This window comes from Sus scrofa, chromosome 14 (assembly GCF_000003025.6).
Source record: "Sus scrofa isolate TJ Tabasco breed Duroc chromosome 14, Sscrofa11.1, whole genome shotgun sequence".
In the NCBI taxonomy this organism is placed as follows: domain Eukaryota; kingdom Metazoa; phylum Chordata; class Mammalia; order Artiodactyla; family Suidae; genus Sus; species Sus scrofa.
Genome location: NC_010456.5, coordinates 37,209,057 through 37,233,876, shown reverse-complemented (window position 1 = coordinate 37,233,876; position 24,820 = coordinate 37,209,057). Strand labels below are relative to the sequence as shown.

The 24,820-nt window shown below is 41.5% G+C and overlaps 1 long non-coding RNA gene across 5 annotated transcripts in view; it reads left to right on the top strand.

The window, feature by feature from the left end:
* LOC110256790 overlaps positions 1-24,820 on the top strand; it is a 471,534-nt gene that overhangs the window by 234,631 nt on the left and 212,083 nt on the right. For 3 of the 5 annotated variants that reach the window (XR_002338779.1, XR_002338778.1, XR_002338780.1), the window contains exon 4: positions 12,527-12,733. The exons of 1 other annotated variant lie outside the window; for it this stretch is intronic. This is a non-coding gene — a long non-coding RNA (uncharacterized LOC110256790). Of the gene's footprint in view, positions 1-1,888; positions 3,629-12,526; positions 12,734-24,820 lie in introns of those variants that run through there. One more of the 5 variants, XR_002338782.1, reaches the window with a different exon arrangement.

The following is a 24,820-nucleotide window of genomic DNA, read 5'->3' as shown; positions in this document are numbered from 1 at the left end:
TTCAGTCCCTAGCCTGGGAACTTCCACATGCTGCCTGTGCATCTCTCTCCCCTCAAAAGAGTGTAAGATGGTTAGAATATTGCCTGGCAGTATAATAAGCACTCTATACATGAAAGTCGAAACCATTGATTCATTCAACAAATATTTACTGAACACTTCCTGTGTATTCCTGTGTATAAGGCAGAGTTCTTAGCTTTGAATATTGATACCAGTTGTTATTATTGTCTCATAGTGATCCGAAGGCCTCCTTGGACTTCACTGAAGAGCCCTGTGGCTAGAGTTGGTTTTTGGTCCAGGAGGTGCATGTGATGAAGTTACTGAGCAGCGGTGTCTGGGACCCTTGAATTCTCCTGGAGGTAGAGAAGGCACCTCTGCCGCTGAGAGTGAAAATGGATCTTGTGGATTCCCAGAAAGGAGGCTATGTCACCTAATTTATAGGGCTGTTCAGATCACTTATTCCTCTTGGTTTTCCCTCCTTGGTCAAATTTGACTGAAATGTAAAGAAGTGGCAGTGGGTTGTGTGGGAAAGGGGAGGGGGTCCTTCAAGGCATCTCCAGCCTGCCTTTGGCTACTTTAGTCTTCCATATTGGCACCTGGTGCCCTCTTGATGAAGTCTGATCAAACCCTATTTTTCTCTTGAATCTGGCCCAACTCCCTTCTAACCAGTGATAGTAATGATGGCATTGATCTTGTTTAGAAGAGGATGGCAATGATGATGATCAATTACCATGGGCTGGGTGCCTGTCAGTGCCATTTTAAAGACATTTCCTTCAACCCTAGTGGTAACCTTGTAAAGCAGGCCTGGTTATTGCATGTGATAATGCAGGAATATGAGGCGGAGAGAGGGAGCATGACTGTCCCAAGGCCACACCTCTAGGAAGAGACAACACTAGCTGCATACCCAAGACGCCAACTTCAAACCACTAATTTTGCTGAAGTGTAGTATTGAGTGCATCATATTGGTCAGGCATCCTTTTAAGACCCTTACGTGTATTACCTCATTTAACTCCCACTACCCTGTGAGGTTGATACTAGCTCCATTTCTATTTTAGAGACTCAAGTGAGAGAGGCACAAAGGTTATGTAACCGTCAGATAGTTGATTGGTCGTGGATCTGTGATACCTACTGAAGCAATCCAACTCCAGACCCTGCATTGTTCTTATTTTTATTAAAAAATCATATTAAGGAGAATTTGATTTTTCATTGGAGTATAATCTGTGATACACAGTGATGTGCACACATGTTAATGAGCTTCAGTGACTTTTTATGCCTTGTATGCACTACCACTAGTTAAGCCTGAGCTGCTAAGCCAGTCAGCCATGCTGATCTAACCCCCAGTTTGATGTTGTCAGAACGATCTGATACCACTTCACACTTCCAGATTTATCTTCCACACATACTCCCTATGTAATTTAATACTAATTGCGAGCCCATCTGATATTTATTATGGTCCAGACACTGCTCTGAGCACCTCACCCGTGCTAACTCACATTAGCCCGGTGAGGTTGGTACTACTCCTGTGATCATTGTTCAGATGTGAAACTGAGGCACAGAGACGTTATGTGTCCTAACTACAGTTACACAGCTGGTGAGTCACCGTGATGTGGATTAAACCTTGACAGTCTGGTTCTCAAGCCCACCACACACTCTAGTTCCTTAAATGCACACAGTCCCTGCAGAGAAAATACAATTAGCAATCCCAGTTTACAGATCAGGGAACGAAGACTCAGCCAGGTTAAAATAACTTGCACAGTTATCTCTACTAGTAAGCCACAAAGTGGGCACTCTACTGATTTCCAAATATATGTTTCATCACTGTCCTAAGAGAAGACTAAAACATGTTTGCTTTGCAGTGGAATGATTAATGTACCTGTCTATCCCCTTCCAGGAATCCCAAGTGTTTGGAAAGCATGAGCTCTGTCATATTGGTCTTTTGTCATCTGTAGTCCCTGGTCCTGTGCCCCACACTCTAGAGGAGCCTGGAAGAGGAGAGAAGATTCTAGAAGAAATGAGCTTGCTGTCAGGGATGGCAGAGTCCCAAGCCCCAACTTGATGAGGCTGTGATCAAATCAATGCTTGTCTTTCCAACTCACCTCCATACCCCCTCAAGCTCCTGGGTCTGCATCTTCCTAGCTTTTCCTAGAGGGATAATAAATCTTGAGTTTCCCATTTTCCTCCAGCTCGAAAGGATATGAATTCCGTAAATCTTGGCCTGAGTGGCCATCGGGATGCATGAAATATGACAGGAAAGAGGCCAGGGAGGCAGAGTTTACACAGAGCACAGTATCCAGTGGCGGGGATGGGCAGACAGGGGACCCCTGGGAACCCCTTGGGCTGCAGAGAGAATCTTCGGCAGTCTCAGCCATAAAAGTAGATGGTCATGGTCACTGCCATGCCAAGATCCTAGGACCAATGCCACTGCGTGGGGCAGAAGTGACTGCTGAACATCGACGTGTTCCCTTTCCTGTTCATCATGTTTGGCCCCTGACTCCAAAAAGTTGGGGAGGAAAAGGAGACCCATCCATTAGGGCTGACAGGGCAGCAGGAAGAACTTAGCTATGATGAGAGGAAGAACTTCCTTCAAGGAAAGGTTATTAAGTCCTGGAATGAGTTATTGAGAGAGGTGGTAGAAGTGACTTCCTGACTTAGAGAACAAGATGGATAGTTATTGGTCTGCCAGAGTTTGGCCCTGCCTGCCTGTCTGCACGGATCCTTGACCCCTTTGGGGAGATGGTGCATCAGCTGTGTCTGCTTCGGCGGCCATTCCCAGATGCTCAGCGATGATAAACTCCCCTTTGACAGCAGATTTTGTGTTTTTCTGTAGACAGTAGAAAGGTATTGTAGAATGGTATTGTAGAAGGATTATATGGTCACAGTACTTTTTTTTTTAAGTCTAAATAATTGAGAAGAGAATCAAGTAGGAAAGAAAACTCCCCTCTTCTCTCTGCAAATCCCTCTCCCCTTTCTGTAGATAACCACTGTTATCATTTGGAGTAAACTTTGATAGATGTTTTTGAACATGCATCCACATACATTCATACCCACACAGCAGTCCTTGTGTGATTTTTATTTTTCGATATAGACAGGCACATACTACATTCATTGTTTTGATATTTGCATTTTTTCCTGTTAATGTCAGGGTATCTTTCCACGTCAGTACATGTATTTCATTTTTATTTTTTAGACAGTAACTTTATATTCCATAATATGGATGTGCCATAATTTATTGAAACAATCCTCAATTGACTGACTTTCAGGTTATTTTCCAAATGTTGTCAATGCAAAAAATGCTGCAGGAAATCCCTAATACTTATATTCCTCTGTAGGTATAAGGAAATTTCTAGAAGGAAAATTGCCAGAGCAAAGAAAACTGTAAATGTTGCCAGGTAGAATGTAACTGCTCTCTGAAAAGATGTAAAAGCACTTATTCTTAATTTTGGAGACGCTGTAAAGAAAAAGATTCAACCTTCACTAGTAGCTATAAGCACTTTGAAAGGTTTGTAAATAGACTACCTCATTTGAATTAATGTCTTTTGCTTATAAGACTGAGCGTCATCTTTACTGACTGTTCATATCTTTTACCCATTTATTTCTGTTAGCTTTTTGTCTTTTTATTTTTTAATTAATTAATTTATTTCTTGGCTGTGCCTGTGGCAGGTGGAAATTCCTGGATCAAGTCTGCACCACAGCAGTGGCCTGAGCCACAGCAGTGACAACACCAAATCCTGAACCTGCTGAGCCACCAGGGAACTCTAGCTGTCTTTTTAAATTGATTTGCAAACTTTTTTTTTTAAAACAGATTATGGCTATTGTCCTTTTGACTGTCTTAAATGTTACAAACATTTTCACCCAAGCTATGCCTTTCTTTCTCTTTGTGTCTCTTTTATTAGCCATTTCTTCTGATTTAAAAACTATATTAAAATGTTAACAAACGTAATTTGTGCTCACTGTAGGAAAATGGCAAAGATAAAAAGTGAACCCAAAGGACAGAAGACATAATATGGATATGCTTAGTACCATTGAACTCCACACTTAAAAATGGCTAAGATGGCAAATTTTATGTTACATGCATTTTGTTGCAATTACAGAAAGAACGAAAGAAAACTATTATAATTTCCTTTCCCAGATAAAACAGCTTTTCTCCCTGGGACTGTTTCTCTGTTTACTAATTTCTAAACTACTATGTACTTAATATGTCATGACTAACTTTTAGCCTAAAAAATCAGTGTGATGGTTGACAGCTATGTGATATTATGTGACAGTGATAAAAATAATAAAAACAGCTTATCATGGAGGGTTTACTATAGGCCAGGTACTCAGCTAGGCTCTTTTCATGTAGAATTTCAGTTAATTCTTATAACAACCCCATGAGCTGGTTGCCATTATTATGCCACTTTCTCAGAAGAGGAAACTGAGGCATACAGAGGTGAAGTCACTTATCTAAAGCCTCTTAGTTGGTTATAGACGAGAGCTGAATTTGAATGCAGCACCCAGGTACTTCACGATGTTCATTACAGTCTTAGTGTCAAGGGCCATGGGGCCTACCTAATAGGTCTTCAATTCTCTTCAATTCTTGGATATTTAGGCTTCATCCAGTGCTCCATCCATCCTGTCAACTGTTAATCAGCCTTCCAATTGTCAGTGGAATTGCCAATTTGTTTCCTTCTGAATACCATCAAATCCATTCTCTATTTTAGGCCTTCCTTCCCTGACCTTTCCCAACACTCCTCAAAACCAAGATGGGCAGCATAGTATGGATAAGTGTAGACTCTGGAACATGATTCCCCAGGTCTGAGCTGTGTAGCCTGGAGCCAAATACCTAAACTCTCTCTCTCTCTCTTTTTTTTTTTTATTACTCAAATGAATTTATCACATCTGTATTGTATAATGATCATAACAATCTGATTCCTAAATTCTCTTTTTAACTTCTCTCCTGCACCATGGCATCAATAATGGTCTCTGTTGTAGGGCTGTGTCAAGTACACACACACACACATACACACACACACACACACATTCTTTTATACATATATGATGTATTTGTTTCGTATTGCTGTTGTAACAGATTGCCATAAATTTAGTAGCTTAAAACAATAGAAATGTATGCTCTTACCATTCTGGAGGCCAGAAATCTGAAATGAATCATAGGAACTTAAACTTAAGGTATCAGCAAGGCTGGTTCCTTCTAGAGGTTCCAGGGGAGAATCTGTTCCTGACCTTTTCCAAATTCCAGTGGCTGCTGGCATTCCTTGACTTGAGACTGCATCACTCTTAATCTTTGATTAATTTATCACATCATTTCTCCTCTCCTGTAGTCAAATCTCCCTCTCCCTCCTCCTTGTAAAAACATGGCCCAGGCAGATAATCCAGGATAATTTCTCCATCTCAGGATCCTTAATCACACCAGCAAAGCTCCTTTTGGCCTATTAAGTGACATTCACAGGTTCCAAAGATTAGGATGTGGGTATAGTTGGGGTCTTTATTCAGTTTAATATATACATATCTTTTCCAAAGTGAGAAATTCTTATTATAGGGTATTAGACATCTTTTCTGATTCCTCTGATCAACCTCAGTATCTACATAGGAAAGCTCTCCATGCACTTCTATTTATACATTGTAGCCAAAAGAAAGTTACAGTTTTTGAAAATATAGACCACTTAATTCCCTATAGTTCTTTCAAAATTAGTTCTTAGAGGACTGAGAAAATAGGGTAAAAATTGGTAAAAATTGATGGTGATTCTCTGGAAAAAGTCAAGGGATTTTCCTTCCTCTCTGCTCTGCTGAGCCTCAATCTCCCATCACCTTTCTCTTCTCCAAAGCCCCCTTGCCTCTTACGCTCTCAGAGTCCACCTTGTGTGATGATATGCTTCAGGGAGAAAATGGAAGCCCTGACTTCCTGGCTCAACTTCCTCCTTTTTTACTTTGATCCTACCACCAACAATAACTAAAATTCTAATGTTTCCTCCTTTCCTTCTGCCAAAATAAATGGGATGGATGTCCCTTCTCCAGTAGAAAGTGACTGCCTGTACTTGAGCATCTCTATGACCCTCTCTTAACTTTGTAATGGGGATCTTGCAGCATCACTTACAGCAAATTGTCTCAAATAGTATTATGCAAAATACTAGTAGCCTGCATATGTCAAAAGAGGCTGGGAAGGGGCCTTCCCTCTCTCTCTCTCTCTTTCTTTTTCTCACTCTCCTTTTCTCTCTCTCCACCTGCCTATTCATCTATCCATCCACCTGCTCATCATCCATTGATTATATCCACCTATACAGCCATTCATCAATCTATCCATCCATGCACCTAACTTTCTATTATCTATCTTTCTATGATCTTCCATGATCAAGTATGTTGGGAGCCTATGTACTTCCCCATCCTACACACATCTGAACATATCCCTCACCTTGGCCACAGAGTGCATGGGTATATTACAGGCTCCACAGTGAAAATACAACTAGCCAAAGCCTGTTTATTTTTGTCTTACCCACTGTTTCCCAAATGGAGTTGACAGATCCTCTTTTTCATGTATTTTTCCTTCACAGAATATCTTCTGAAATGGTGGTCCTTGGATACAACTTTGGAAAGTGCTGAGTCATATGCTTCCTAATAAGTTTATCACCTGTTTTCTCCACTGCATTACTGAGTTCTTGGGGGCTTCGATTGCAACCCCAAACTAAGCACATATTATGTGCCAGCCATGTTATGCTCCCAGTGTCCCTAGATGTAACACCTGTATGCCATTCCCGTCTTAATGTGAAAAAAAGGGAGACTTGGTAATTAAGTCATTTGTCTCTGTTTAAATCAGCAGTAAATGGCAGAGTTGGAGTTAGAACCAAGGTCTTCATGAATCTAGAGTCCATGATCTAAACCACATCACTTCTCTCCTAGAGGCATAAAAACCAAAGGCTACACTTTTATCTTTCACCAAGGAAACCTCACATCCTAGTCAGTTTCTTTGCAGAATGTCAGTTACCTAAAATCTTACCTGTCTTAATTCACGAAGAGCTGAAAGGGTGCTTAAATCCAGAGGGAAAGATGAACAGCCTCTCTTCTTTGGTGGCATACTTATAAACAGATGCAAGACAGGAAATAGGTACCCTCCTCCCCTGCTCCAGGGTGTCTGTGGACAGAACAAAGAGCAGGGTTCTGTGCCCGGCCAGCATGCAGAGCCTATAACATGATTGCTGCCTGATGGTGCAAAATGGATTCAAGGCCCAGGTCCATCTGGTTTGTGTATCGTCAATGAGCTGTTAAAGTGTCAGGACTTAACTTCTCTGGATTCGAGGAAGTCTCATGAGGTTTTATTGAGCAGTTAAGATGGGTGTAAACCTCACTGGTGGGAACTGCTTCTTCCCTATGAACTGAGAGATACGAGTAGTTCACAGGATGGAGTAGCACAAGGTTAGAAATAGGAGGATGGACATCCTGCCCCCAAAATTAAAGTGCTGGGGACTTAAAATCCAGGCTTCATTGGTTATGCACTAACACAGCAATTCATTCTCTCCCTCTGAGCCTCAGTACCTCCTCTGGGACATGGGGACAATTACTTTGCCTAACTCACAGAGCTGTTTGGATATGACAGATAATGACAATAGTGATGGTGTCTACAAATGGGAGAGGTAGCCACTCATTTCTTTTCCCTTCCTCTCTCAGAAGGAGCCAGAAAGAGTTAGGGACCTGGTCTGTTGTTCCTGTCCACCCTCTCTCCTGGTCAGAATGAGGCAATATTTCTATGAATAATATTAAAGAATCTCAAGAATGACTTGCAGCTGCTCTGGATTCTGTGAGGTCGGCTGCTTCTGAAGATCCATCAGCCTTGGAAAGCATATAGGAACATGGCTGTGGGTGGAAGAAGGGATAACAGGAAGTGTGTTGGTTTTAAAACATATTTGCAAATACCTTGACACATCTCTGATCAAAGATGGAGTCTAGTTCCCTTCTCCTGGAATGTGGGCCAGGCTTGTTGACTCGCTTCTAAAGAATAGAATATGGCAGAAGTGACACTCTGTAGCTTTTGAGGTAAGCCAGGAAGGCACTGAAGCTTCTGCCTGGCTCTCTTCCTTGAGATATTTGCCTTTGGACTTTTAGCACTTGAAGCGTCTTTGTCTCTCCTCTCCATCACTTCTTGGCTCTCCCTCCTTCTTGCAATAATGACCTCATTTTTATTCTCTTGAAAATGGGTCTTCTGTGTGGGGCTGTGGTCCTTAGTCACATAAATAATCACTCAAACAGATAATTATAGATAGGATAGCTGCTGACATGCGTAGCTGCTCCTTTTTTTTAAATTCAATATCTTATGCCCCATTCTTCCACCCCAAACTCCCCACTTTCTTTGGGGAGCCGTCCCTTCTCCCTACCATGTGGTTTCTGCTAGCCTGCTGGTAATATCTGTCATCCTTACGTCTGTGGTCCCAAGGCTGGACACGTGACCCATGTTGGCCAATCATAGTGGATCATCCCTCTGGTTGCACTGATTGGCTAAGGGATGGGCACATGTCCAAAACAGAGCAAACCAGAGCTCCTTTCTGGAACTGTCTGTGGGCAAAAGGAAATAGGAAGGATGTAAATATGGATGGAGTTGTCTGCCTGCCTGCATACCCTCTCAATTCCAGTCATGTGGAGAAGAACTATTTTTTTAAGGAGAAAAAAAAAAGGGTCAACACATAAGAAAGCAGCAAAACCAATCTGCACAGGGAGAGAGAGAGAAAGTTCAAAGCCCAGAAGTCTGTGCGTAGCCCCATCTCAGGACTTAGCTATCACACGAGCTAATTGCACTTGTTTAATTCGAGTTTCTGTTACTCACAAAAAGAAAAGAGCTCTGACCCAAGCAGGAAATATATAAAGAGTTATGAGAGAGTATAAGAGGGAGAACTAATGTCCACAGGGATAGAGAAGGCTCCCCCGAGGAAGCAAATTCTGGCAAGATGACTTCAACCCAGACCAAGGGTAGGGTCATGGCCACAACAATACCTCCCATCCCATATATTTGTCTCATAATGTGACCTTGATACTCCACCAACTGAGTGTGGGGTTGACATCTCTTTAAAGTTGGTGAACCTTTGTGACTGCTTTGACCAAAGAGCGTTGAAGAATTGATGCTGTGTGAACACTGAGGCTAGTTCTTTTTTTTTTTTATTTATTTTTTATTGTTATTTCCCCAACATACTTTTTTCCCTACTGTACAGCATGGGGACCAAGTTACACATACATGTATACATAATTTTTTCACGCATTGTTATGCTGCATTGTAAGTATCTAGACATAGTTCTCGGTGCTACACACCAGGATCTTATTGTTGGTCCATTCCAAAAGCAATAGTTTGCATCCGTCAACCCCAAGCTCCCAATCCCTCCCACTCCCTCCCCCTGTGCAACTGTAAGTCTATTTTCCAAGTCAATGATTTTCTTTTCTGTGGAAAGGTTCATTTGTACCACATATTAGATACCAGATATGAGTGATATTATATGGTATTTGTCTTTCTCTTTCTGACTTACTTCACTCAGGATAAGAGTCTCTAGTTCCATCCATGTTGCTGCAAATGGCATTATTTCGTTCTTTTTTATGGCTGAGTAGTATTCCGTTGTGTATATATACCACACCTTCCTAATCCAATCATCTGTCGATCGACATTTGGGTTGTTTCCATGTCTTGGCTGTTGTGAATAGAGCTGCAATGAACATTCAGGTGCATGCATCTTTTTTAAGAAAAGTTTTGTCTGGATATATGCCCAAGAGTGGTTCTTAAAAGTGCCATGCACTTCCTCCTTAGTCTCTTCAATGGCTTAGTCTTGGAGTGAGCCATCATACTGTGAGGAAACCTAAAAGCCCACATGGAGATGCCTCATGCTGCTATTCTGGCCAACAGCCCAGTTGTGGTCCCAGCCAGCAGCCATTATCAACTGCCAGACATGGGAGTCAAAACACCCCCAGATGATTTCAGTCCCTAGTCATTGGATCATCCCTGTTGTCAAATCTTCCAGCTTAGACACCAGATATCGTGGGGAGAGGTTGTTCCCACTATGCCCTTTCCAAATTCTTGACCCACAGAATGAAAGCATAAACAAAATGGCTATTTAATGCCACTAAATCTTGGTGTGGTTTGTTATACCACAGTAGGAATGGACAACTATTTTTTTGAACTTTTATTTTATTTTTTTATTATGGTTGATTTGCAATGTTCTGTCAATTTCTGGTATACAGCAAAATGACCCATCTTTCTCTCTCTCACACACACACATACACACTCTTTTTTCTCATATTGTCTTCCATCATGGTCTATCACAAGAGTTTGGATATAGTTCCCTGTGCTGTATAGCAGGACCTCATGGCTTATCCATTCTAAATGGAATAGTTTGCATGAATTAACCCCAAACACCCAGTCATCCCACTCCCTCCTCCTTCCCCTTGGCAACCACAAGTCTGCTCTCCATGGACAATTATTATTATTAATTGCCCTTTTGTGTTACATATCCCAAGAGATAAACTGCTGAACAGTACCACTCCACAAAAAGCAGAAAGATTATGGTTGATTTTTGTTTTAAAAGATATTTCCCTCTTTTTTTTCCCATTCTACTTTGTGCCCTTTGTTACCTTTGCTAAGTCATATAACCTCTCTGTGCCCAGGATCCTAATGTGTGAATGGAGACTAATATTTGATTTTAGTCAAGAAAGGACCACAGAGGTGCAAGGTAGGAGCTTGCTTTGGGTGAAACTTACTTTCTTGACACTTGCACTGACAGCTCAGGAAGGAGCAGCACCCGCCCCCACCACATTGTCCCCCAGAATCAGGGTTATATTGTAGTAAGAGGCTAGAGTGGTCTCTGATGTAGACATTCAACAACTGTCCCAATTTATACGGAAACATTCTACAGGTGGGTGAAGGTTAAGATAAGCTGTTAACTCCACCCCACTCAGCTGGCTTGTTTCAGGGGACGAGACCAAATCTATTCCTTCTCCCTGGGCTTGTCTGTACTGCTCTTTGCTTCCCTTCCTAGACCTCTCTCTCCCAGGCTTGATCTGGCACCCCAGAAAAGGTGGCCAGCCTTGCTTTTGCCCTAAAAATTCCCCAGACTTCAGCCAAACTCCCAAAGAGAGGGGGCAAAGGACTGGGGTAGAGGGCAAGGAGAGTTTCCTTGGGGATCTTGGGGTTTCTATCTCTGTCCCATGCCTGACTCTCTTCCTCTCACCTGCTGCCCTGTGTCCAGCAGCCTCTCCCTCTTCTCCCTGCCTGTCTTCTGTCTCCTGCCCCTGATCCTACCCCAGATTCCTGTCCTGAGCCTCCTTGGTGGGAGTGCCCATGGTTGGTGATTACCTAGAGTACAACTGTGAAAACCAAACCAGTGCTTCACTTATGAGCCAATAAGAAGTACTGCTCTGAGCCTGTGACCAGTGAGCTTAAATCCCTCTGAGATTACTCTCAGGATCCCTCCCAGAGGCCACAAGGTCTTGGGGAGGGGGGGTGTCCTTCCTAGCCCTGTACCCTCATCTTGTGCCTTGAGCCTCCATGCTGGTAGGATTCCAGCTGTCCTGACCATCTCTCAGTTCCTTGAATACCATATACTCTCAGATGTGAGACCTTCGCTCATGCTGTTCCTTCTGCCTGCATTGCTTTTCCCTCCTTGAGTTCACTCTTACACCTTCTTCGGATCTCAGTGCAAGTATCACTCCTGCAGGGAAGGCCCTGGACACCCCAATTGCAGGTGCTCAGAGTGCTGCATCCCTCCCCTCCTGTGACATTTACACTCATGCACTGAGCATTGCATTGATGTCTTTTTGCACCGTAAGGTTTTAAGCCTCCTGGGAGCAGGAAACTTACCTGATCTTCCCCTCTTCTCCCCAGTATATATAGCACAGTATTAGGTACATCAAAGGTACTCAATACATTTCTGTGGATAAATGAATGAGTGAACAATGTATAACTCTTTCTGGTGCTTGATCTTCCCTTAAGATCTTTGTAAGCATCAGAACTCTTTCAGAAAAGAGAACAAAATGGAGCTGTTAAGTGGGGTCAGGGCATGTGGCTTTCTTCCTGCTGTGCTTTGCTTATCTTCATCTCACAGGAACCTGCAACACTGGGGAGAGTTTCAGGGCCAGATGGCCTGGGTTTGCTTTTTTTTTAAATTTATTGAAATATAGTTGATTTACAATGTTGTGTTAGCTGGACTTGCTATTGCCCAAGCACTTCTTTGCACTTTGACTTGGCTTCTTACTGTTTGAGTGGTTTTGGGCAGAGGACCAATCTCTCTATTTCTTGTCTGTATAATGGGATAATAATAGTCCTACCTTGTAAAGTCATTATGAGACATAAGTGTTAATACACACACAGCGTGGAGAACTGAGTTGGGCCCACAGTAAGGACTCTTCTTTTGTTATTATTATTATTATGAATAGTAGTAGCAGTAGGAAATGCACTTTGCTAGCCTGTTCTGCCTCATCCTACTGCCCCGTCTGGGTGCTGATGCTGGTCTTGTCCCTGTCATTACAAATGGCTGCATGATGTTCCCTCAGCCGGCTCCTCTGTATTTCAGGACTTCCTACACAGGAGCTTCACCCTGGACAGTGATGGTGACCCGTGGACAATGCATCATGCCTGTCAGGGTCCTATTGCTTCAGCGTCTAGGGAGGCAAAGTCCTGCTGGGAGAGAGAACTTCACCTAAAGATGGATGGCCTTCCACTCCTTGACAGCACTCCAGCCGAGAGAGATCAGGGACCCTGCTGTGGGAGGAAAAAGGGGGTATGTATTAAGTGGCCACTGGACCCAGTGTGTGGGGGTGTGAAGGGGGCACTGAGGCTTGGTTCATTTTGTATCAGTAACACCCAGCCCTGCAGACTGATAGGCCCCCTTTCCTTGGAGAGGTAACTGCTTAGCTGCCCAAGCATTTTTCTCTACTTTTAAAAAATTTTATTGAAGTATAGTTGATTTATAATGTTGTGTTGATTTCTGCTGTACAGCAAAGTGATATATATATACACACACTCAGATATAATATATATATTCTTTTTCATATTCTTGTCCATCATGGTTTATCACAGGCTAGTGAATACAGTTCCCTGTGCTATACAGTAGGACCTTATTGTTTATCCATTTTTATGTAATAGTTTGCCTCTGCTAATCCCAACCTCCCAATCCTTTCCCCCACCCCGGCAACCACAAGTCTGTTCTCTGTGTATGTGAGTCTGTTTCTATTTCGCAGATAAGTTCATTTGTGTCTTATTTTAGATTCCATGTATAAGTGTTATCATATGATATTGCCCCCAAGCATTTCTTCACACACTGATGAAGCCCAGGGTTTACAGGCATTCATTTGAGGGCGAGTTGGCTTGAGAACGATTCCTTGCTTTGCCATTACCTTGATCTCCACACTTGGACCCGTTGAAGCAGGAAGCAGCCATAGTCCTTATGTAAATGAGTGGATGTGTTCTGATAAAGCTCCAATGATACTTTGTTGACAAAAGGAGGAAGCAAAAGGATTTGGCCCATGGGCAAAACACATAGCACCAGGTGTGAGGTTCCAAAGCCACAGAAGGTGCTAAAAAATGTTTCCACCTTCTTTACTTTATTTATTTACTTATTCATTATTTTATAATGATTTTTATTTTTTTCATTAAAGCTGGTTTACAATGTTCTGTCAATTTCCTTATGTCATGTTTTAAATACTAGCACAGTTCTTTTAAATAGAGTATCATCCAAGAGCGTTTTTTTCCTTCTGTAAGAACTGGTAGCATAATTTGCAGGGCTTGGTGCAAAATGAAAATGGAGGGGGTCCTTTGTTAAAAAAAAAAAAAAACAGCCCAATTATGCTAAGTGAAATAAGTCAGACAGAGAAAGACAAATACTGTTTGACATCACTTACATATAGAATCTAAAAAATACGACAAACTCTTCAATAGAACAGAAAAAGAAGCAGACTCAGAGACATAGAGAACCAACTAGTGGTTTCCAGTGGGGAGTGGGAAGGGGGGAGGGGCAATATGGGGTGGAAGAGTAAAGGTACAAACTATTAGGTATAAGCCACAGGGACATATTGTACAACACAAGGAATAGCAAATATTTTATAATAACTATAAGCAGGGAGTAACCTTTAAAAATTGAGTCACTATACTGTACACCTGTAACGTATAATATTGTATATCAGCTATGCTTCAATTGAAAAAAAAAAACCAGACCAGATATCACACATGCTACATGCAAATGTAGAACTAAAAATGGTGGGGGGTGTGAATATTATGCCTGTTTCTTCTGCTCATTGTCACATCACATGTCACTTACAAAACACACAAAGTTATTTGAATTTGAAGATGGTGACAGTGGCACGTTAAATCAAGTTAAGGACCCTTCAGGGTGTAGGTGCTGTGAGCCTGGCACAGACTGTCCCTCTGTGAAGCCAGCCCTGACTCTGTAACACAGCTGAGGTACAAACCTAGAAAACAGACTGGTAGGGGAAACTTTGTGCTGCTTTTCCTGCTTTCTTACTTCCCTGGAAACCAACCTCTGGCTTTGGAGGTATGGGAGCAGATACCATCTTTAGCCTCAGTTCCTGACAAACTCTGTACCCAACACCTACAGTCATTTTAACTGTCCCAGGCACCTCATGAGTTCCAGTTCCTGTCCCCAGTTTACAGAGGGGGAAAGTGAGACAGAAGGAGGTGGCAGGACTTGCCCCAAAGCAAGCAGTTACTGAGAGTTCAAGCTGAATCTGAACCCTGTCTCTTTGGTCCCAACCTCTGGGCAGCTCCCCTTAGCTCACCTGAGCACAGACCTGCACACATGTCCAGTCCCCACGTCTTCACCAGCCCATCTCTAACCCAGCTCTGAACTTTTCAAAGACAATGAGCTTGAACAAGCAATACCTTCAGTCGGTTCCCCAAATAAAACGGATGCCCGTGGATACAGCTGTGATTGACACAACATATTGGCTGGTTTCATTGTTAATTAATGCAGAGAGGAATCATTAAATCAGATCAAATTCATTTAAAAAAGGTTCCGCTCTGCTCTGCTCTCCTCTCCTTCCCATTGTGAGGGCTGTGTGGATGGTCGGGGGCTGGGGGGCAGGGAGGGGAAAGGGAACAGATACTACGATTTAATTTTTCAAGTAACACTGTTCAAATAAAAATACATTTGTTCGAATGAGATTGCCCTGAAACAGCGTTTGCATTGATGGCTCTGGAAGTAATTCTATTAAGCTGGAGCAGATTTTTCATCGAGAGGCAGGAAAAGAGGGTGAGAGAGCCAGCGAGGGAAAGAAAGCCTGAAAGCTGAGTGTAACCTCATGGAGCTGCAAAAATCAAATATTTTAACCCATTTTTATCTCGAGCTTCTCCACTAAAGTTGTTCACCATTCTCTTGCCTGCTGTGGGAGTCAGAGGGTGCCACCTTCCCTCAGATGTGGCTGGACTCTGGGGTTCAGCTATGCAGGCGGCCACAGATGGGCATACCCAGCTGTGTCAGGTAGGCTGGACATCACAGTGGCCATGGGAATTTTTCTCTTCATTGCTCCTGGAGAGAAAGGCAGCTTGAGGAAGCACTTTGTGTGTGTGCACATTTAGTACACACACACACACACACACACACACACACATATGCATACATACACACCTGCATGTAGCATACAGGCTCATAGATATATAAACATGAACATATGTATATGCATATATGTATCACCTTTGGACAAGACTGCATGTATATATACACACACACATCTACAACATGCATACACATTTACGTATGCATGCAAGACACACATACACATCACACTTATGTGTATCTACATATCTATATATCTAGATAAAAATCTTTGGATGAAAATATCTGTCTATATGCACCCCACACCCACACATATACGTATATATACAGTATAAGATACACATAAAACATGTACACATATGTAGGTATAAACACATGCATATACACACAAAAATAATTATGGGATTATGTACACATATGTATGCAAATATACTTACATGTACAGGTGTGTATAATGTTAACACCTTTAGATGAGGCTATATGTACACAAATGTACATACATATTTTCTCGTGTACATTTACTAGGGTCCAAAGTAAGCAATGAGTCTGCAAAATAAATTCATGTGTCATTCGTGGAGTGTTTGCCACATACCAGCCACTGTGCCAAGTGTCGCACAAACCGGAGCTCACTAGCTCCTGAATGAAACTGTCAGGCATGTACATGTAAATATATATTTTTTTTAATTTTTAAAAGTTTTATTGTAGCACTGAAAACTATGTCTAGTCACTTATGATGGAGCATGATAATGGGAGAAAAAAGAATGTATACAGGTATGTGTAACTGGGTCACTGTGCTGTACAGTAGAGAAAATTGTATTGGGGAAATAACAAAAAAATTTTAAGTTTTATTGAACTATAGTTTATTTACAAGGCCATGATAATTTCTGCTGTACAAAAAAGTGGTTCAGTTATCCATGTACACACATCCATTCCCTTTCGGATTCTTTTATGACACAGATGATCACAGAATATTGGGTAGAGTTTCCTGCGCTCTACAGCAGGTCCCCATTGGCCAATTACTCCATACATCTCAGTGTGCATATGCCATTCCCAACACGTGAAGATTATTATCTAGATTTCACAGATGAGCAAACTGAGAATCTCACAGGGGAGGTTATTTCCCCAAAGCTACAACTCATAAGTGATAGACTAAACTTAGGATCTTTATTGTATGTTTCTGAATCCATTGACAAATCCCCAGGAGGTCTTTGATGAAATCAGGATTTGCCCATTTTCTCAGCTTTCCCGTCAGTGGGCAGTGGGAGGAAGGATTCCTGCCTTGTCTCTAAGTAGGAAGCTGAGGGGGAATCAGGTAGGGACCCAGGAACATGTTCTGATTTCTCCCCTGGTGAAGAGCAGTGCCCTTTCTCTCTGCTCCATATTGATTTCCCAGGGTTCCCATAACAAGTGGCCACAAACGAGGTGGCTTAAAAAAACAAAAAAAATTATTCTTCCACATTTCCGCAGGGCTGAAGTCTGAAATTAAGGCATCAGCAGAGTCACACTCTCTTTAAAGTCTCCTTCCTTGTCTCTTCTGTCTTCTAGTGGCCCCAGATATTCCTTGACTGGTGGCTATATCACTTCAACCTGTGCCCCCGTCTTCACATGGGCTTCTTCCCTCTGCATCTTCTCCCCTTCCCTTCCCTTCGAAGGATGCTTGTTATTGGATTTAGGGTCCACCTGAATAACCCAGGATGATCTCATCTTGAGAACCTCAACTCAATTACATCTGCAGAGACCTTTACTTCTAAATAAGGTCACATCCACATCTTTGGAGGGGCTGCCATCCAACCCTCTAGACTCATAGAGAATCTTTTATGCTCTTTTGTTTTTTGAATCTTTCTTTCCCATCATGTTTGCCATCTTCTAACATACTGTATATTTTATCTCTTCATTTTTCTATCTCTGCCTTCTAAATTATAAGCTCCTGGAGGACGAGGAAGTGGGTCTCTTTTGCTCACTGTGCATCTCAAGAGCCTATAGCAGTGCCAGCGCCCAGTAGACCCTTAAAACATATCAGATGCTCTTTATTATCATCACCTCTTTATGCATCTGTCTCCCCGACTATATTGGAGGAGAAGGGCAAAGTCAGGGTCTCCGTCTTCTTCCTTATTGTACCTCTCAGATCTGCCTGTTATTTGATATGCAAGAGGCATCCAATTAAAACATGTTAAATAATTGCTATCTTTGTGGAATTCTGATTATGTATCAGACCTCGTTTTAAGCACTTTATGTGTGGTGCATCAATTAACCTCACAACAACATGGTGGGAGGAGTGACCTCAACATGCCCATTTTACAGATGAAGAAACTGAGTTTGGAGGGGTAAAGTAACCCGCCCAAGTCCAGAGAGAAGGCCATAAATGTAGATCCTGGATGAATCTTTATAATATAAAATATAATATCGTTTTAGCACTTTAATAAGTTTTAATTTCTATTCTTTAAAAAACGATGTGCAAGCCCATACACGTATGCATGCGATCTGAATATACGCACAAGCAGTCATCTTTGGATTAGATTATATACATACACAAGCACACATACACATACAAATATCGGTACAATATTTGAACAAGGGAAGGGACAAATGGCTCAATAATTTTGTGGCAGATCAATACCCAGCCTGGATCAGCTGATGGAAACCTTCAAGATGAGATCAATTAAAATAGGAAGTCAACCCCTGTCTCTTTCTGGACCATCTGGAGCATGTGCACAATTATTTGCAAATATGTCACCACCATTTTTTCCATTCTTATCCAATAAGGGCTTTTCTCCATTGTCCACCTAGTGGGTATGATCTAAGTTCCTGTGACAAGACTGTAATGGCACTGCAACATCCAGAATAAGTAGGAACTGGAGACCCTTGATGCCATGAGTGATATTTGGTGTCTGCAGCTTATTTGAGATATGTCAAAAAATGATACTGAAAGGGGACCACACAGAACTGTGGCAAAGACTGGGGTGAAATGAGCTTTATGAGGGCAAGAGAAACAATCCCATTTGTAAGACACCAATAGCAGCCTTCAAGGTTAAGACCATGTTGGAACTCTCTTTACTGGATCATTTGGAGACAGCTGCTTAGGGTCATGTCCCATGTACTTCCTTAAAGACAAGTCGCAGGATACAAAATTAATACACAGAAATCAACTGCATTTCTATATACTAACAATGAAAGATTGGAAGAAGAAATTAAGGAAGCAACCCTATTTACCATCACATCCAAAAGAATAAAATACCTAGGAGTAAACCTACCTAAAGAGACAAAAGACCTATGTTCTTAAAACTATAAGACACTGATGAAAGAAATCAAAGATGACACAAATAGATGGAAAGACATACCATGCTCTTGGATTGGAAGAGTCAATATTATCAAAATGACTATACCACCCAAGGCAATCTACAGATTGAATGATATCCCTATCAAATTACCAAGGACATTTTTCACAGAACTAGAACAAAATATTTTAGTTTGTTTGGAAGCACAAAAGACCCAGAATAGCCAAAGACATCCTGAAAAAGAAAAATGGACCTGGAGGAATCAGGCTCCCAGATTTCAGACTATGCTACAAAGCAACAATCATCGAAACCATATGGTACTGGCACAAAAACAGAAATATAGATCAGTGGAACAGGATACAAAGCCTAGAATTAAACCCAAGCATCTACAGCCAACTAATCTGTGACAAAGGAGGCAAGAATATAAAATGAAGAAAAGACAGCTTGATCAAAAAGTGGTGCTGGAAAAACTGGACAGCCACATGGAAAAGAATGAAATTAGAACACTCCCTAACTCCATACACAAAAATCAACTCCAAATGGCTTAAAGACCTAGATATAAGACCAGACACTATAAAACTCTTAGAGGAAAACATAGGCCAAACACTCTCTGACATAAACGACAGCAACATCTTCTCAGATCCACCTCTTAGAGTCATGACAGGAAAAACAAAAATAAACAAATGGGACTTAATTAGACTTAAAAGTTTCTGCACAGAAAAAGAAACACTAAACAAAACAAAAAGACAACACCCAGAATGGGAGAAAATCTTTGCAAGTGATTCAACTGACAAGGGATTCATCTCCAAAATTTATAAACACCTTCTGCAACTCCATACCAAAAAAACAAAGAACCCCATCAAAAAATGGGCAGAAGTTCTAAACAGATAATTTTCCAAAGAAGACATTCAGATGGCCAAAAAATACATGAAAAGATGTTCAACATCACCAATTATGAGAAAAATGCAAATCAAAACCACCATGAGATATCACCTTTCACCAGCCAGAATGGCCATTATCAAAAACTCTACAAACAATAAATGCTGGAGAGGGTGTGGAGAAAAAGGAACCCTATTACACTGTTGGTGGGATTGTAAATTGGTGCAACCACTGTGGAAAACAGTATGGAGATTCCTCAGAAAACTAAACATAGAACTACCATTTGATCCAGCAGTCCCACTCCTGGGCATCTATCCAGAGAAAACCATGACTTGAAAAGACACATGTACTCCAACGTTCATTGCAGCACTATTTGCAATAGCCAAGATATGGAAACAACCAAAATGTTAGATCAAGGAGTGGATCAAGAAGAGGTGGTACATATACACAATGGAATATTACTTATCCATTAAAAGGAGTGAAATACCGGCATTTTTAGCAACATGGATGGACCTAGAAATTATCATGCTAAGTGAAGTCAGCCATACAATGAGACACCAACATCAAATGCTATCACTTACATGTGGAATCCAAAAAAAGGACAGAGTGAATTTCTTTGCAGAACAGATACTGACTCACAGACCTTGAAAAACTTATGGTTTCCAAAGGAGACAGTTTGAGGGGTAGAGGGATGCACTGGGGGTGTGGGATGGAAATCCTATAAAATTGGATTGTGATGATCATTGTACAACTATAAATGTAATAAATTCATTGAGTAATTAAAAAAAAAAGACAGGTACAAGAGAGGTTTAGGAATAACAGACACCAGGGAGAAGAAGGGAAGGTAGTGAATATTCATGAACCCCCTACTGTGTGCCAGCCCAGTGGAGAGCTTAGAAATCATTTAATATCATACATTCTGGTGATTTTTAGCCCTGTCTGCACATAAGAACCACCCAAGGAGATTTTTAATAGATATAGGATGCCCAACACTCAACCCCAGAAACTCTGGATCAATTGGCCTTGGCTAAGCCCCTACAAAGGTGTATTTCAGAAACACCCGAGATGATTCTAATATGAGACTGGAACTAGGACTCAGTTGGCTGAATCTTGGCAACGACTCTCCAAGGGTGATGCTATTTGCACCTGCATTTTAGAGATGATGAAACCAAGGCTCAGAATGGCTGAGAAACTAAGCCAAGGCCACACAGCTAGCATGTGACAGATCTGGGATCCGTGCCTGGGAGTGTCTGTCTCCAAATTCAATGATCTTTCTACTGCCAAGGTGGCCAGGGGGAGCTGGCCCTCTAGACACCTTCAATCTCACTCCCGACAGCCCTCAGTCACGTAGACCTGGTAATGATCAATGCCATTAGAATCCAAAAGGAGTCTATCCAAACACTCCTCCCCAGAGGAGTGAGCTTTGGGGATTTTACCTTGCACAACTCAGATTGGACTCCTAAACATTGAAGTAATGATGGAGGTGAGCTGGATCAAGAGCAGGAGATGAACTCAGTGTCTGGAATTTATCCTTGCCTCTTTTCTGATCCCAGCAATATCCTTTTCCCATATCCTCTTGAACTCTACTTCCAAGGAAAAAGGAAGCACGTAGGTTCCTAGGAGGGGTCTCAGGCTCCAAAAGGGGAAAAGGGCCACTAGTTTTCCTGTCTCTTTATTGCTTTAATTAGCTGTTTGGTGACCCGACTGTCTCTTTGATACACATCCAGTGTTGGTCTGTGAAATATGGGGAATGTCAGCCTGTTGAACAAGGGTCAGCCACACTGTCAATACTGCCGTCCATCAGGCTTATCCAGGCTGGGTGCTGACCTGCAATGAGATGATTGAGCCATCTGTCCTCTCCCCTGGCCAAAGTGTCAGTGGCGTGTGGATCGCAGCCGGTGGCTGGAGGTGAGGTGACAGTGTCGAGGCCATTGGGCGGCTGACTTCAAACCAGAGGCCCAGGGCAGCAAACAACAGGGAGAAAACAGAGAAAGTGCAGTCCAAGTTAAACTGCAGCAAAGCCAGAGAAAGAGGGAAGATCAACAAGTCAGGACAAGAGGAGGATCTCTGGGACACCCAGTGTGTGGTAGGGACTAGGGTCAACCCTGTCTGCAAGGTTGGCTTATGGGAGCATAGAAATTCCCCTTGAGTCTTTTCAGTGGTTTGCAACACAAACAGAAAAACAAAAACCATAGGGTTTGAGACAACTAAGACTCAGTATGTTCTGATAGTGTGACGTGGCTAAAATATACATCAAAATGATCTGTGGATGCATTAATAAAGGTAACTGCCTGCAATAAAGGATGTGATTTAGTCATTTCCCAAGTATTAATTGAGCATCTATTACGCACCATGGATTATTCAAGTTGCTGGCAATAGTAGAGTAAACAAGCAAACACCTCCCTCTCCCCCCGCCCCCAACAAACCCTTGATCTTATGGAGCTTTCAAGGTAGTGGAAACATATTTTAAAAGAATGACAAATTGTATTTTAAAATGTGCAATAAAGAGACATAAAGGGAAGGAAGGCATTAAAGAGTTAGGAGGTGGTATGTAGTTTTATTTTATTTTATTTTTTTTTTATTTTCCCACTGTACAGCAAGGGGATCAAGTTATCCTTACATGTATACATTACAATTACATTTTCCCCCACCCTTTGTTCTGTTGCAACATGAGTATCTAGACAAAGTTCTCAATGCTACTCAGCAGGATCTCCTTGTAAATCTATTCTAAGTTGTGTCTGATAAACCCAAGCTCCCCATCCCTCCCACTCCCTCCCTCTCCCATCAGGCAGCTACAAGTCTGTTTTCCAAGTCCATGATTTTCTTTTCTGAGGAGATGTTCATTTGTGATGGATATTAGATTCCAGTTATAAGTGATATCATATATTTGTCTTTGTCTTTCTGGCTCATTTCACTCAGTATGAGATTCTCTAGTTCCATCCATGTTGCTGCAAATGGCATTATGTCATTCTTTTTTATGGCTGAGTAGTATTCCATTGTGTATATATACCACCTCTTCCGAATCCAATCATCTGTCGATGGACATTTGGATTGTTTCCATGTCCTGGCTATTGTGAATAGGGCTGCAATGAACATGTGGGTGCATGTGTCTCTTTTAAGTAGAGTTTTGTCCGGATAGATGCCCAAGAGTGGGATTGCGGGATCATATGGAAGTTCTATGTATAGATTTCTAAGGTATCTCCAAACTGTTCTCCATAGTGGCTGTACCAGTTTCCATTCCCATCAACAGTGCAGGAGGGTTCCCTTTTCTCCACAGCCCCTCCAGTACTTGTTATTTGTGGATTTATTAATGATGGCCATTCTGACTGGTGTGAGGTGGTATCTCACGGTAGTTTTGATTTGCATTTCTCTTATAATCAGCGATGTTGAACATTTTTTCATGTGTTTGCTGGCCATCTGTATATCTTCTTTGGAGAAATGTCTATTCAGGTCTTTTGCCCATTTTTCCATTGGTTGATTGGCTTTTTTGCTGTTGGGTTGTATAAGTTGTTTATATATTCTAGAGATTAAGCCCTTGTTGGTTGCATCATTTGAAACTATTTTCTCCCATTCTGAAAGTTGTCTTTTTGTTTTCTTTTTGGTTTCCTTTGCTGTGCAAAAGCTTTTCAGTTTGATGAGGTCCCATGGGTTTATTTTTGCTCTAATTTCTATTGCTTTGGGAGACTGACCTGAGAAAATATTCATGATGTTGATGTCAGAGAGTGTTTTGCCTATGTTCTCTCCTAGGAGTTTGATGGTGTCCTGTCGTATATTTAAGTCTTTCAGCCATTTTGAGTTTATTTTTGTGCATGGTGTGAGGGTGTGTTCTAGTTTCTTTGCTTTGCATGCAGCTGTCCAGGTTTCCCAGCAATGCTTGCTGAATAGACTTTCCTTTTCCCATTTGATGTTCCTGCCTCCCGTGTCAAAGATTAATTGACCATAGGTGTCAGGGTTTATTTCCGGGTTCTCTATTCTGTTCCATTGGTCTGTCTGTCTGTTTTGATACCAGTACCACACTGTTTTGATGACTGTGGCTTTGTAGTATTTCTTGAAGTCTGGGAGAGTTATGCCTCCTGCTTTGTTTTTGTTTCTCAGGATTGCTTTGGCGATTCTGGGTCTTTTGTTGTTTCTTATAAATGTTTGGATTGTTTGTTCTAGTTCTGTGAGAAATGTCATGGGTAATTTGATAGGGATTGCATTGAATCTGTAGATTGCTTTGGGTAGTATGGCCATTTTTACAGTATTGATTTTTCCAATCCATGAACATGGAATATCTTTCCATTTCTTTACATCTTCTTTGATTTCTTTGATTAAAGTTTTATAGTTCTTGGCGTATAGGTCCTTTACCTCTTTGGTCAGGTGTATTCCGAGGTATTTGATTTTGTGAGGTGCAATTTTAAAAGGTATCGTATTTTTGTACTCCCTTTCTAATATTTCATTGCTGGTATACAGAAATGCAACTGACTTCTGAATGTTCATCTTATATCCTGCTACTTTGCTGAATTTATTAATCAGTTCAAGTAGTTTTTGGGTTGAGTCCTGAGGGTTTTCTAGGTATAGTATCATGTCATCTGCATACAGTGACCGTTTGATCTCTTCTCTTCCTATATAGATGCCTTTTATTTCTTTTGTTTGTCTAATTGCTGTGGCTAGGACTTCCAAAACTATGTTGAAGAGCAGTGGTGAGAGTGGGCATCCCTGTCTTGTTCCAGATTTGAGTGAGAAGGCTTTCAGGTTTTCCCCATTGAGTATTATATTTGCTGTGGGTTTCTCATAAATGGCTTTGATTATATTCAGGAATATTCCCTCTATACCCACTTTGGCGAGGGTCTTGATCATGAATGGATGTTGGACTTTGTCAAATGCTTTTTCTGTGTCTATTGAGATGATCATATGATTTTTGACTTTTCTTTTGTTAATGTGGTGTATGATGTTGATTGATTTGAGTATGTTGAACCATCCTTGTGAACCTGGGATGAACCCTTCCTTGTCATGGTGTATAATTTTTTGATATGTTGTTGGATTTGGTTGGCTAAGATTTTGTTGAGAATTTTTGCATCTATATTCATCAATGATATTGGCCGATAGTTTTCTTTTTTGGTGGTATCTCTGTCTGGTTTTGGAATGAGGGTGCTGGTGGCAT